Source organism: Dermacentor variabilis, chromosome 6 (genome assembly GCF_050947875.1).
Source record: "Dermacentor variabilis isolate Ectoservices chromosome 6, ASM5094787v1, whole genome shotgun sequence".
In the NCBI taxonomy this organism is placed as follows: domain Eukaryota; kingdom Metazoa; phylum Arthropoda; class Arachnida; order Ixodida; family Ixodidae; genus Dermacentor; species Dermacentor variabilis.
The window spans coordinates 174,684,593-174,700,238 of NC_134573.1; the positions used below are offsets into that span (position 1 = coordinate 174,684,593).

Genomic DNA, 15,646 nt, shown 5'->3' on the forward strand with positions numbered 1-15,646 from the left:
TATCTCCTCCTTCCACTTTCTTTCTCTTTTTATCCCCCTCAATTCTTCGCCCCGTGAAGGGCAGCCAACCGTAACTACTGGTTAACCTCCCTGCATTTCTATGCGTCCCTTCCTCTCTCTTTCTCTCTCTGAGCGCTAAGCCCGCATCAGCGATAGCAAATATCTATAAACACTCATTTTCCCCTATAACAGGAGCTGACTGGGATTAGCAGTACAATTCATCCCGCCTTCTCATTTCTGTCGTTTTGGCTGTTTTGTGCTTATGAAAATGGCCTTATTTCTTTTGCTGTGTATTCGTACCTCAAACAATTAGTTGAATTGAATTGGTAGTGTGAAGTTCTCCTGCCTTTGACGTATCAATTAAATGGATCACTTCACGTATTGTTGTTCTTATATGAGTGTTCCTGCAATCCTTTTGTGCTCCTCTTGCCGGGACGCTCGATGCTATATGTATTGAATTATTAAAAAGAAAAAGAAAAAGTTGTGTTTGTTGTGGTCTATGAAATACGTGGTTCTCTCACTACACGAGCAATGATTTTGTCACGCCCGTCTCATTACGACGAAAGTGTTAGGAAAACAGTACTGTGAATGATGAAGTATCTCAACAAACTAGAAACAAAATGTGGTCCACCCTAATTTTCCCTAATCTTGAGACAACGTATCTGCTTGAAATAAATAACGCATTTACGGTTTGTTTAGATTGGAACCGTTCTTTTTTTTTCAGGCTTTAATGAAACAAGCTGCAATATGATCGTCGTGTTTTGCCATGCAATAACTTATGACATTTGGTCGACAGATTTCACGGATGTTTCTAATCGATAAAGCGAGATATTTGACGCAATACAGCATTTAAGATTACCGTGCCCTGTTTTGACAGCGAACCGTTAAGAGCTATGATACCTTTAAATATCATTACCGGCGTCTGACATATGCGCACTATTATTTTTCCTTTGCTTAAATTACAACTTTTTCTCAAGGCATATGCCCTGGTAAATTGCAAGAAGAAACGGGTTGGTCATGCTTGTTTCAAAATCCGTAGCTGCTGATATTATCAGGAACTATAAAACGCCTTATTACTTCAAAGGCTTTACACGAAAATGAAATGGTACAATGAAAAAGAGAGAAAGAAGATGTGAAGCAAATATAAGGGAAAATTTCAGTGGGGAGCTAACGTTACTGTCTACCAAACTGCTCGTTAAGCTAGCGGGCGAAACCCGAATCACGTTATCAAGATGCTCGTTAGCATAACTCATTACGGTGAAGTCTCATTTATGTGTCTCGGAGAGGACATGTGGTCTGCGAGTAGGAAGCTTAAAGCCGATGGCAAATTTGGATGGAACATAATGTCGTCGGGCCGGTGCTACTAAAAACAAAGAAAAAGAACTGCTCGTTCGTCCCATTTATAACGTTGATCGTTGCCCCTTGATTGCCTCTATGGTGCTTCAAGTAATTAACTGGCGTTGCCAAATTCTCCGAAATAATGAAGACACTTCATGTAGCTATGTACTTACTTTTTTGTAGCTCACCAAGGTCACACCACACGCAAAGCCCGATTGCGCTCTCCCTTCATTCCAGGGGATAAATGAAGAAGTTGAGGCAAGCCTCTTACTCAACTTCCCTTAACAGCTTTCGCTGGGTGGCGCACTCGGGTAATTTTCATAGATGATTAAACATACCTGGCCGAGAGCGCGTGCAGTGAGGTCCTGGACCAAGGGACTTCCCCATTAACATTCTGCTTCGCAATAAAGTTTACTCGGTCTTCTGCTCCGCAACATGGAAAATAAAGCACCGTATGACATAGTCAAGGGGCCGTTTCAGGTTGATCTGGCATGGCTTCTAAGCATGCAAAGCTACCTCAGAGTTGTGTTTCGAGAATAAGCCAGTTAGTTACTGGTAGTAAGGCTTCATTATCGCCGTTTGAGCCCACAATGCACGCATTAAAACATCGCTCCTGATTTACGTACGTTCTTGAGCACTTCCGGCGCCTTCTGAAACAGTCACTTCAATATGCTGTTATTTATTTATTTAGTTATTTATTTATTTATTTTCGACAGGTACTGTGATGTCGGTATTCCTCTAATCGGTAACGTATCACGAATCGTTGCTTGGCTAGTTGCAAGGTTACAAAGCTGAGGTTGTGCGAAAGAGCAAGCAAGACAATATGACGATGCAATCATACGAAAACGATATTAGGAAAGGAACAGCACCGTATTTTGTCCGGTTACTTGTTGATACAGTTTCGCGTTTTTTCCACCCTAATAAATCATAGAATTCTTGAACTTTCTCTAGCAGCCACATCGCTTGAATTAATGCCGTTTGCGCTCTGGCTCTCGCGAACGATCACTTGCTGTTCTGGGAAAGTCGCGTTCACCGTTTACGTTTCATGTACACTACACTGTAAGCAAGGTGAAAGCCTAATGTTACTTATCTGTGCTGCGATGTCTGGGTCAAAGTAATTGTTTCGAAGTTTCCTGTAATTTCCAGATGTGTTTTCTTAATGAACAACAAGTTGCAATCATATGAACGAGGTCGTTGATGGGCGAGGTTATTAACCTGTTGACATCTTTTTTCATTTGCGACGGTTGGCAATGAATTGTGGTGGAAAGGAAACCGAATCTTCTCTAATTAAGGGAAATCTATCGTTTGTTTACTCCTTTTTTTTCGCATGCTTTCTGCCGGCCATCTGACTTCACTTTCAGTCTCACCGACAACATTCATTATTAGCTGCAGCACGACAGAAAGACAAAGTACAGAAACAGAGTGAACACGCAGAACGTTTATTCTCAACTGAACTTCATTTGAAGGTACACAAAGGACAAGAGAGGAGTAGGAGAAGACTGCAGGAATGTTTTCGTAAAGCGTGTAGCTAGAGCCCGGGGAGGTATTCCTAACGTACAAGTCTACGCATGCGATTTATTTGGTTCTTTTCATTCCTTCAAATAAAATTTAGTTCTGAGTCAGCGTTTTGCGTATTCACTTTGTTTCTGTCCGCTCTCTACCTTCCGCGCTGCAGTTATTAAAGAGTCAGCACCAACTATCCCGACTAAGTCCTAGCTGACACCCTATAGCGCAGTTTCTTAAAGCAAGAGTCTGCCAAACAAAGCGCGTTTTTAGAAGGTTGTGTCCATTTTCAAAAATAAGTCATTGCACTAGGCTGGTTCGTGAAAAGTGGATCAGGCCATTCGTTGCAGCGAATGTATAATTAGTGGATGTAATGAGTCGGTGAGAAACAGTTCTTAAAACACGAAGCGCTTTCTGGGTTGGATCTTGTTGGATTAGTTACGAGAAGCGAGATTGCAATCCTGACATACCTTAAGACTTAAAAGCGCTGAGTACATTGGACCGTCGTGGTCAATAATTGGTGCAAAATGTGGCAGTCCCATCAAATACCAACACCATGTTGGTTTGGTACCTGCAACACATATCTTTGGTATCTGTGGTTTTACTGGGTTTCATAGAGAGACAGACATCAAGACGAGGTACGTATTACTACAGGGAATGAAGTCAGGTCCTATAGCTCAAGGGTGTACTGTGGGCTGTGTAGACGCGTGGGTCACTGATCAGGTCAGCGTATAGAGGCCACCGATTTATTCATTAGAGCGCGCAGCTTAAGGAGCCCGAACATGGCGCTGAAGCGCGTCCAAATAGAGTTGAAGGACGAGGGAGATGTGGGCGCCACGAGATCAATCATGCATCACGGCACAAGAGATTGATATTGATCTGCTCAAATCGCCAGGTTTTGGTAGCGCAGCGCAGTGGCTGCAGAAACGATTTCTCTTATATCGACGAATAATGGGTGACTCTAAAGAAGGGCTTCGCCAACAACCTGTCTCTTGTATGGTTTGCTATAACGAAAGGCCAGCATTAACAACTCGGTCACTCACGGAGGCATTTCACTGAGAGAGAAATTTTTCACTCTGTCCTTGATTCTTTGGCGAGCATATACCGCACTGCACCGCTTTAGTGACGCACATAATGGCAACCATTCTTGCTCTGGACGCCTCTTCGCGACACCCAGCCATATGTCACGCATGCAGCGACAACGTCGATGACCTTGCTACGCGATGGCCTGTCGGGCGTGTCCAGTGCACTTACTGCACCAGGCTCCACCATCGTCTCGGACTCCACCATGCGTCTTCATAACTGGTTCAAGCTGAGGTGTCATAGGGTCCGTCATAAGACCCCGAGCTCACAAATCTTGTCATTCTCCGAGATGTGGTACTACACCACTTGCAACCCTGTCCTCTCGTATTTCGAGAAGATGGGGCTAGCAGACTAACGACCAGTGACTACGAGAAAGTGAAACATAAATGCAGAGAACGTTGATCAGGCAACAGTGCACTCCTTGCACTCGAGAAATAGCATATAGCAGGATATAACATGACTGGAAATGAAAAATTGACCGTCTACTCCTCTACGCCGTGCCTATATTTATTGTATTTGTATTTTATTGTATTTGTATTTGCAAGCATTAAATTCTGATACTTGTGACCAGGGCTCTTACCACGTTTCCTATTCCCTATTTCCTCTCAAACAACGTGGAAAGAAAACCAGGACTTCAACAATTAAGGCAAAGGTAGTATTTGTTAATTTATTAATTTTTTTCTCAGGCTTGCAGGCAGCTATATTACTTCAACTTTAACAATCGCTGACATCCGTCATTATTAGCTGCATGATTAACTCCACGATTAGATTTCGTTGTGAGATTGGAATTTAGAAAAGACCCTGAAAATTCAGTCTAAGTCCAGTCTGCTACGTTCCCTTTTTCAGTCTCTCACTGCATTTCTAAGCGTTATCTGCCAACATCCATTTTCAGCCCATTTCGTGCCCACTGTGAGACAACGATCTTTTCTATAGCGATCTCGAATTACTCCTGTCTTGGCAACGGGTAGAATGCAAATCGGTGCCTAGTGATCCTCTATCTGTCGTTTTATATATAAACCTAAACTTTGTGGTTGGCGCCCCTAAACGGCCACCTGTAAACGTCATAGTCGCACGCAATTTGCAGCCTTTTACTTCGTCCAAAGACGAGGTCGTGGGAGACGTTCATGTTGTTCCCATGAAAATGCTAGTGACCACCTGCTGATTGTCTTTTCTTTTTGTGTAAATGTCCTCTATTCCGCGAACAGAGGCAATCCATCTTCTACGCATAAGCAAACTTGGCCGTGGCCTGCAGACAAGAGTCTAGAACACAAGCCTCGCATTTATCGGTGCACGAGGGTCTGAACGCGTTATTTCCTTTTAAGGCGGTTTTATTGACAGGACCTGCCTGGCCTGAAATGACATCTTTTTTGTACGTATAGAAATCTGACACAGTCGATATGAATTTCATACTGGAATCAGTATACTATGGCGCGAAAGAACGAAACCAAGGAAACGTGCATCGGCAAGACGAGCGCCCATTTTGCGAAGCTTTGGCGAAAAATGCGCTTCGTTAACAATCTTGCACTCCAGAATGCTAGCGCAACACTTGCGCAAGTTCTGCGTGTGTTGGAACAGTGCGCGTTATTCGGAATTTGGAAGTTGGCCAGGAAATGCGCCAGTGAAGTAGCCTGTGGTATGTCGCGTCTCCGTGACTGGCTATATTTCGCAAGCAGTTCGTTCGCGCAATCACCGCTCACATCTCCGCATATCCAGTACCAGCCGCCGTAAATGGGTAAGAACCGGGAGCTGCGGGAGACCTTCAAATTATCAAAGGGGTGGCTGGTGCACGAGGTGCTGTAGCTTAGTGCGGGGGGGTTCAGAACGCTGGCGTGGTCTGGACAGGGCCCGTCCTTGAAGCTTATTTCCCGACCTAGTTGAATGCTTAGCATGTACATGGTAGCATAGCACTCACAGTATTGCGGGCTCTCACACAGGGGTTTCCGTACGACATTGCGCGCTCGCATCGCTTGAAAAGTGACATTATCCTGGCATGAAAAGGAGGATATTTCCTCTATTTCGATATTTCCATTCCTTATTACTGATCTTAGCATAGATGAAAAGTATATTTATTTATTTATTTATTTATTTATTTATTTATTTATTTATTTATTTATTTATTTATTTATTTATTTCACATACTTTCAAGGCCCGAGGGCGTTACAGAAAGGAGTGGAGTCGAAAACAAAAGTAATGCAGTAAAAATACAAACAAATAGTATTAAGAAAAATATTGACAAAGGCATTCTGAACAGTGGTCTTGAAGTTGGTAGAGTCGATGATGAGTGCGATTGATGCGGGAAGGCGATTCCAGTCCGTGCTTGGCCTAGGGATGAATGAGTCACTGTACCGGTTTGTGCGGCACTAATGGCACCCCGACTTTAAGGCTGTGGTCAGTGCGGGCCGAAATATGAGACGGAGGGGCAAGATGGGTTTCTTTCAAAAGGGGATTCAAATGAAAAACTTTGCGAAGAAAGGAGAGACGGGAACATTTGCGGCGTGACGAAAGATCAGGTAGCTTAAGAGTTCGTTTCATTGAAGAGATACTTGCATAGCGAGAATAATAAGATAAGACAAAGCGTGCACCGCGGTTTTGAATACTTTCTAGAGTATTCATCGCTTCCTCTACTTTTTTTTTCAATGCCAGCCAGATTCAGCCGATCCAACCGTTCACCACCCTTCCCTATCGTTCTTTCCTACTCTCTCACTCGTCGGCTTGCGTTGGCGCCTGCTTTACGCTCATAGGAGAGAATACCATCTGGGTGGCGCCTCGCGACGGAAGTCGGAGGAGGACTTGACAGACGCCTGATAACCTGACAGGCGCAGGGACGGAGCGTCTACCGCTTCTCCGCCGAAGCGGCAGCGCCGTGTTCAGACGCTCGCGTGACTTAAGCAGTCGTACATAAAATTGAGGTAGCGCCATCTCCTCCCTCCTCGTCCTGCGCCGGAGTTGGCTCTGCCTACGCGGTGCTGAACCAGCGGATGCTCTCCGAAGACGCTCTCCGCGTTCCCAGCGCGTCTATCTTCAACGCTAAGCGGCGAGAACATAAAGCGCCTAACTATATCAGTAGTCGGCACTCTTTGCCGGCATCGCAGATCGCTTTCAAGGTACGGTCTGCGCGGCCGTACCCCCGCCCGAGTACGTTTGGTCACGGTTCATGAATGGTTCGACGCGGATGGATGAGGCGCTAAAGAGCGATAACGGCTTATAATGATCGGTACGTCGTCAGCGCGCCTGTTTGCCTACGTACCGTGACCGCTTCGTAACGTACGGCGATACACTCAAAAGGTGCTGTTCGCATACATTCAGGCCAAACAAAGACAGCGCCATGGAATGTATGACTGAGTCGACAAAAAGCACGTGCGTTTGAAGATGACTTGATTGAAGTCGGGCACAAAAGTTGCAAATAAACGCAGCACGAACGTGTGGCACTTAAGGGAGCGAAAAGCTAACGAAGCCGTATGAAACAAGCGCAGCATATGAGATTAGTGATGAGCGAAGAATCCCTCGCTTACCTAACAGAGCCGGGACCTTTGCGTTGGGTTGAAATCAGCCCGGTTGATTCGTTGAAGCCAGACCTTCCTCCGTGCCGCGTCTCGCTTAACAGATGGAATACGGAAAGGTCACTTACCGTACCGTCCCTTTCACTTGTGCTGCCCCTGAAAGCACAGCCAAGCGGCATCGCGAACACGAAGCTACGCTACTAAAGCACGAAGGAGGCGCGAAACGCGGTGCCTGCGTGCGCCGCTCGCGATGTTTGGCACCGCGATGGTGGCGGAAGCGAAAACGAGCAAGAAAAATGCGCGTGACGGCGTTCGGTCAATGGGAGGGCCGAGCATCGGAGGGAAAGCGCAATGGAGGACGACAGTGGCAATCTTCAAAGGATGGCGCTACTTTTGTTTTTTATTGAGGGATTTTAGTCGTACCATCTGGGTATAATGAACTAGATTATATTATACATCTGCGTAACGTCGCATCGCGGCAACTCACTGAGCTAAGGCGCACCAACGGCTCCCATTCGCGAGCGAACGATTGCGCTGGCATTTAAAAAACGGAGGAGGCGTTGGCATATTGAAAGCGCGCATACGCATGAACTTAGTGGATATTTTGCATTCTGTTTCGATTTCTACTCTTGCATATGTTTGAGTGGCGTCCTACACATTACCATTCTTCTGTAGTTCCTTTAATATACGCGTACTTTTGATTACTTATTAAGGCGAAAGCTTTAGGTGTCTATGTTGGAGGTGTCCTTGGCCTAACTGCGCCGTGAAGAAAAATGACCGACGCCCCAAAGAGTAAAACTATGTTAACAAATCCTCGAATTGACCTCACATATTTCTCAAGAATGTTGTAAACAAAGTAAATTAGTGGCTTCGAAAAGAAAATTTGGCACATTTCGCGCTGGAAGGTTGTTTTTTCTTCTTTTTTCTCTTAAATGAAGCCAAGGCTGCTCCACAGCTCTTGCTTACTAAAAGGTGTGCCTAGTGCTTGCCTGATTGCACACGCCACATGTTCAAAGGGATGCGTGCTTGTGCTACTGCTCGCGAGTTCGTCGTTGTCTTCTTCCACAGCTGGCTCCGATGCCGCTCATCATGCCAGCGTTGCCATACTGCATGCCCGTCCCACTACCAGTAGGTGCGGCGATTTCGGTAAGTTCCGTCATGCGCTCCGATAGAGAGGTGTCACGATTCTTCATAAGCGTATCTTAACCGTGACAAGAAGTGTGCCAAGTACGCAATCAGGCTCTCACCTTAACGTTTCGCAAATGTGTAACGCTTGCTTAATTTTTTTCGTTCATTGAAATCGTTCACAGTTCGTTTGTTTCTCACATTTCCAAGGTCTAGCAATACGTTACATCCGTAGAGGCACTGAATTTCTTTGTCAGTTACAAAGTGATACCTGACATCAGTTTTTGAAACCGTCTCTTTGCGGATTTTTCCTCACCCTCCTTCATTAAATGGGAAATAAAGATGGAAGCCCGCAAGCTTGAGCCTGCCTACTGCCCATCCCTTCACTTTTAGATACTCGACACCAGTCGCCAATGCAGCAGGCCGAGGATAGGTTAACAGAAAATGGTGTGAGTTTACTATAGGTACATGCAAAAAGCAATAATAATAAAACGCACAATAAATAAATTTGACATTGATAAACAACTGACCAGGTCATTGCGTACGTTGCTTTTCATTTCTTTGCTTTTCTAAGCTTAGCTTTGGGGACAATGAATCCTTTCGAAGGCCAAAATTCGTAAGCAGTTAATAAACGAGCAAATGAATTTAGTGCAGGAGTTCGCGGCTAGAGAAAATAAGGGAAGGCAGAATACATCTGAACGCAGACATCTGAACATTTTTATTAAGTTTTATTGAACTTTGTTCTTTGTTATAATTATATTTGTCACAATAGCTTACTTCCACCTTTGGAAGTACTTCTGTAACTGCCACTTAAGAAAACCGAAATTGAATAAAAGAGCGAACTTGCAGCTCAGAATGAACCGGAAGGAAACGTCAGTTTTTCTTGTTTTCGCTGAGTGGGCATTATTAACGAGTTATTTAGCTCCATCTCTTCAGAAGCCATTTCCAATTGTATCTACTGCATGATATGTATTTAATTACATACTTTATTCTCAAGAGAAATGATATCTTTAGTGTACGACCTCTTAGGGGCGGTTTTAGCTTAGGGTGTACTCCAATTTCTTAACTGAAGGACATGTCAACCGCAAAAAAATTTTTGTCCGATACAGCTAAACCAATTTGAATGTATTTTGTTGGATTTAGGAGAAAACGTTGAGTTCTACGAACCGCTTGAAGCCGAATCTTGATGTCAGGGTTGTAGTGTTCACGAAAAGGGTCTGAAACAATTTCAGAAAAAAAAAAATTGAAGCAGAGAGTTTGCAAATTTGTAACTCAGCACCAAAAATATATATCGCAATTTTCTGAAATTCATCTGTTAGAGCGTGTATAGCGGAAAATTATAAGTTTAAATTAAAATTAAATTCTGAGTACTTACGTGCCAAAACTGCAATATGGTTATAACACACACTGTCGTGTTGTACTCTGGGTTAATTTAGATCACCTGGGGTTTTTTAACGTGCACCCAATGCATGGTACACCAGCGTTTTCGCATTTCACTCCTATCGAAATGCGGCCACTACGACCGGAATTCGTTCCCACGACCTCGGGCTTGGCAACGCGACGCCAGAGAGACTACGCCACCACGGCAGCTAGAAATATCAGTTTACAGCCTAAATGAATTTCGACATTGTTTACGAGGCTTTTCAATTATCACACTCACAAATTAGTGGCATATTTCAGTGCATAGTACAATACATCCGCATTATCTGATTTTCATGTCTTAATAGATACATTTTACAAAATTATGATGTTGCTTTCCATTTTTGAGTTTGAGTCGTAAACTTGCTGCCTAAGATACTAAAATTTTCCGAGTTTTAACATTCTTTTGCAAAACAAGGGATGGAATAACGGACTTATTAAAATACACATTCATTGGAATCGGCAGACTTAAAAAGAAAAGCGGATCGAATCTCATCAATTTTGGCGCACTTGATGTCGAAAAAACAATTTCTCCATTGCCATATTGCATTTACACAGGAGTTTCTCAGGCAGTACTTCCTCGTAGAAGGGATAACTGTTTTGAAACGATTACCTGAACTTCAACGCGCCCTACTCGCCACACAAAAGGAACAAACGAGAATCATGTACAAGGTCAAACTACGATTGCAAACGAAAGCGTCTAAACGGTCCTCATGTATGCGGCATTATGACTCAGCCTTTTGGGGCGTCTTACTCAAGAGTGAAACCGGCCGAGCACAAACAGAGGAATCTGAGATTGAATTCTCGGAATCACATCAGCTGCCCAGCGGCGAGACGCCGGGCGAATCTTTTCGCTAAAATTCCCCTGGACCGAATTTTGAAGCCGAGATCGCTTCCCTCGGGATCGACGTAGGTCGCAACGTGCAGCTCGCTTTCGTTTAGTGTGGAACCATAGATAGGGATTGGAATAACGCAACGACTCCGTTCCAATCTGTCTTTTTCTTTTCGTGCTTCGTCATTGATCCAAGCGGTGCTCTCCTTGTATATGATATCGCTATGACTTAGTTCGTGGGTGGTGGGAAATATAACTGCCCAGCTTTTGTAGAGACAAAAAAAAAAAAACTGCAGCTGACTTGCGCATTCAAAATTTGGCAATCTTTATAAGCAACATGTAGCCGCACACCTAATTTCATTTCGCTGGTTTGCGAGGTCGCCAGCAGTGGCGGCAGCAAACCGCGAATAGACAGAGACATTAGGGGACAAAGCAGGGGAGGTATTCTGTAACAGTCCACCTAGTGGACTGTCTATTTCGACCGTTCCTGATCGGCTAGGGCCGCTCGACTCCTCCTCGCTCTTACAGATGCATCCAGTCAGCAGCGGCCGAAATGGACAGTCCACTAGGTTTACTCTTACAGAATACCACCCAAGGATAGAATGGCGGTACCTGTTTCAGTCCTCCATGATAAGTTTCATCATGCTGAATAGCCGCAATCTATGTTTGCGGACAAGTTTAACTTTTACCCCTACTGTATAGTGACAAGCTCAATACTGCCTTTGCTATGTCAGTCCGTGCGTCAGCCTTTTCCGTCATGCCGGCGTCGTGTCGTGTCGTCATTATTGCGTCGTCTTCAGACTACCTCGTTATCCGGGGTTCCATCCTCAACGCCACTGGCAATTGAGCTCAGGCTCCAGCGGCAAGGGAGGAGCCGCTCTCACGAACCACTGAGCTATCGCGCAGCTTTCGAAGTTGGCAATTTGTGAGATGTTTTAGGCGCCATGCAAACTCTGAGAGCGGTGGTGTCTGTTCATGCATATTAGAAGGCACAGCAAATGATACTGAAACCAAAGAAGACGGTGTTGTGCACACCAAAAAAAAAAAAAAAGAAAAGAATTCTGTTCTTGAGACCGTGGAGCCATTACTTGAGGAGTAAGGATGCAAGCAAGCAAGGTTTCGCTATGCAAAGTAAAACATGGCTCCGTCGTGGTAAATGAGTTTAGATTCGAAGGAATAGCCTAAGTAGCCAGATTTATTTATGCTGCTGCAAGCGTCAGTCAGTGTAGCGCACTCTGCTGAGCTGCATCATCGTCCGCTACAGTACTGCTTGTTCTGGCCGCCCAACTACATTCACAGACGCCATAGCTCACAGATTCTGTGTTCGAGTACAAGGCATTGCATAAAATTACCCACGCGCATTTGTTATCCTGAGCTATAACGCAGTGACTAGCGCAGGCATTTACTACCGGTAGCTAGGTTTGTGCCCATCTCCCCGGTAGGTATCAGGTGGCTGCACTAGTCTGCCGCCCACAGCCATGGCGTATTCTCTTCAACAAGGCAGCCTTTTTGTCCCCAGGCCTCGTGCTCGTCTACTTCGTATACCGAAAGGGGGTCCTATGTATATTACGTGAGTCATCTCAGAGAGCCCCTTGTCCGCCCACAGACGGCCTTGTTGAAGGAACATTCGCCATGGCTGTGTGAGGTTAGAGCTGCCGCCGGGTACGTATTGGTAAAATGTTTATTTATTTATTTACAAATACTGCAGGCCCTATTCGGGCCCAAGCAGGAGTGGTTACATCAGTGGTAATAAACAAGACTACAAATCGAAAAATGTAAAAATACGCAACAATAAAAAATATAGAGGGACATCATCCTTTGCAATTTAGAATTATCAACAATACATATGAAGTAGGAACAATACTTGTAGTTCGCAACTCGACAACAAAGTAGTGATAAACTACGAACACACAACGGATCACTCAATTCAGCGTTTTACCTAATTTTAGTACAACACACAGACGAGAATTAAATTTTCTTCAGGGAATATTGATGTATGTTACGGTAACTTAATGGTTTTCTAACTGTTTTGCTGTGTTGTGTACGGTCGAAGCGCATTGACGGCTCGGTTATTTGACGTTCACGCGGTATTTTCACAAGACCATGGTAAAACTGATAGATAAATTTTAATCTGCACACCATTCTACGATGATCAAGTTTTTTTCATCTTTGCCCTATCGCGAAGAATTGATAAGGGTACAAAGCACACACATGATCCCCATAGGCCCCTTTTCGTGATACAAACCCCCACAAGTAGCTGACACCAGACCGGGAGGCATATCTACCTACTTGAAAAATCAGTGGGTTTCCGGTGGTACCAGGATTTAAACCCAGTACGTTCTGCCTTCGAGGTGGGTGCTCCACCACTAGGCCATCGCTGCGGTTACTGATACTGTTCTCTTCTTTCTTTCTCTCTTTTTAGCCCTTGGCTCCATTTTACAAACAGATCATAGGTCTGGTTGACCTCTCGGCCGTTCTATTTTCTCTGGTCGCTCTCTTTTGCATTTAACCAGACTTCCCGCCCAAGTTCTACCGGAACAAAGCAAACATGCCGGAGCAGAGAAAAACACAGAACAGTGATCGTATACTGGAAGATATTTAACACGAAACTGTTTCATTCCGGGATCCACCACCAACTGTCTGTAACGGATGTGACGTTGGTGCGAACGCGCAAAATATGCTCTCTCTTGACAGAGATCGCGCCGTTATCTAGGAGCGGTGAAGCGAAGTACTGCGTCATGACACTAACGAGAGCCAACAGAGAGCGCTTCCGTAGTCTCAGTGCAGCGATGGCTCCTACGCGGTGTAGCTTGGCGCAGGCGGTGTAGGCCTCCGGTTGAGTTGACGACGCAGCTTCCGCACATGGTTTGTTCTTCGCGTCCGATTGTCCTGTGATGCCTCGTCGCCCATGGTGTGCACTTTCAACATGCATCAGCAGTGCTTACACGCCTCCTACTGCTTCGCTTGCGATGGCACCAACTAAGAAAACTGCTATGCTAAGCCCCGCAGAAAGGCAACGACGTCGACGGGCAAATCTCGCTTTGGTCCGGCGAGAGACACGCTAGCGTGAAGCAGAGCGCTTTCGCGCGTTCGTGGCGCACGCTGCCAACTCTGCCACTCGCATGCCTGAAGCTTAGCGCGTCACAACTCAACTGGCCGCCCAAGACACTACGGAGCCAGACGAAACTGCTCGTACCTTCACCGAAATGCCTCGGCAGCAGGACGCCGCTCGCCAACAGGACGCCACGCGCTTAGCAATCCTGGAACACAGTCGCCAACCCGCAAATCGTGCGCCTTTAATTCATTGCAAAGAACCGTTACTTCATGAAGGAAACGTGCAACAGCTTCTGTGAAGACACATTTCACTTTCGTGTTCTAAATATTCCTATGAAAGAGGAATCAACCATGCTTTTTTCGAGATTCTATTAATCTTTTTGTCCATCGCAAAGAGTGGACAGTTCCAGCAATAGTAGGGACATGGTGTCTTGAGAGCGAGGGGTGCAGGGAAAGTAGAATACAAATCTGAAAGAATGGTTACAAAAAGGTTCTCCGGGGCCTCACGTGGATACGTGCCTCTGGTTGAAACATAAATCACATACGCGTCAAAGATAAACAGAAATTACGTGAAAGTTCAGAGGCCCACTTATGAAACTTGCGTGCACGCGACAGGCGCAAAAGGCTTCAGGTAGATAACACGTGACGCGATATAAAAATGACGCGACGGAAAATGTCTCCTCTCGAGTGCCTTCAGAGCAAAACTGTCAAAATCCAGTAGCCCTCGATAACTGCTTACTTTTTTATGTTCTATACACGTTCATCGCATCTAGAAATGCAACTGGCTCGTACTACATTCCACAGCATGACAGACATTGCGACATGCAAACATGGCAACTTTGCGTGTTGAGGCAACGGTCTATCACTCGTCTCTCAGAAAAGGCGTTGCACCACTTTGCGTTATGAAAAGATGCAGCGAGCTTTCAACGATAAATATGTCCCGTACCTATGTTAAAGCAGTCGATTTTCAATTTGTAATTTTCATTCCTCGATCGCAAGCTGTGCCATCACGTGAATAAAACAACAGCGGGATTTCAAGGAGAGAAAGTAAACTAGTTGTTTTCTCTCTTACCATCACTGAGAGCCATCCTGTGCACAGCGTATTGCTCAGTGGTGTCCTACTATTATTTTTATGACGTCAAGTACTTGCAAATGCTTCACCACTGTTGGTACGTCTGTGCATGTTATGGTATTTGTGAGACGTAGACGATCAAACCGTGCGACGACAGACGGCGAGCGCGCCACTTGTGAAATAGAAGGTCATAATCAGTTGATATCCCAATTCTTACTGTATTTCGGCCAAAATAGTGAGCAGTTAAATCACATAGCAAATGAAAGCTGAGCTATAGGACAAATTACTTGTTTTGAAGGCATAGTAAGAGCCGGCTTCAGATATCTTTCTCAGTCTGTCACAAGAAATTAATGGTAACTGCCTCTCATGGAATCCAATTAGTAACTCTCTAGATTCTATTATATTGTCGAACTTATCCAGCCGCTGTGTTGTTTCGGTTCCGCGAATTGCAGCATTAGCCAACACTAAGCTCGCATTAATTGTTCAAGCGAAACAGCAACGCGAAACCTAAAAGACTGAAATGTCACGAGAAACGAAGTGCAGTCATGCTACATAAGCATACAGCCTCTCCAGTGCGCTGGAAAAGTCCGCTTCGGCGTACCTCAGTGCATTCTCCAAGAGCATACTTGGTGCAAGACTATTACTACTTGAGTTGGTTCTGAGCATGCGCTAACAAGTTGGCGGGCGCCTGCTTACGCGCATGTACTTCTCCTACCATAG

General features: G+C 45.0%; 1 long non-coding RNA gene across 1 annotated transcript in view; it reads right to left on the reverse strand.

The window, feature by feature from the left end:
- The window catches only part of LOC142584449 (uncharacterized), a 116,291-nt gene extending 108,630 nt beyond the window's left edge, over nucleotides 1-7,661 (reverse strand). The window contains exon 1 of the long non-coding RNA XR_012828792.1: nucleotides 7,437-7,661. This is a non-coding gene — a long non-coding RNA (uncharacterized LOC142584449). The remainder of the gene's footprint in view (nucleotides 1-7,436) is intronic.
- Between the last annotated feature and the right edge of the window lie 7,985 nt (nucleotides 7,662-15,646).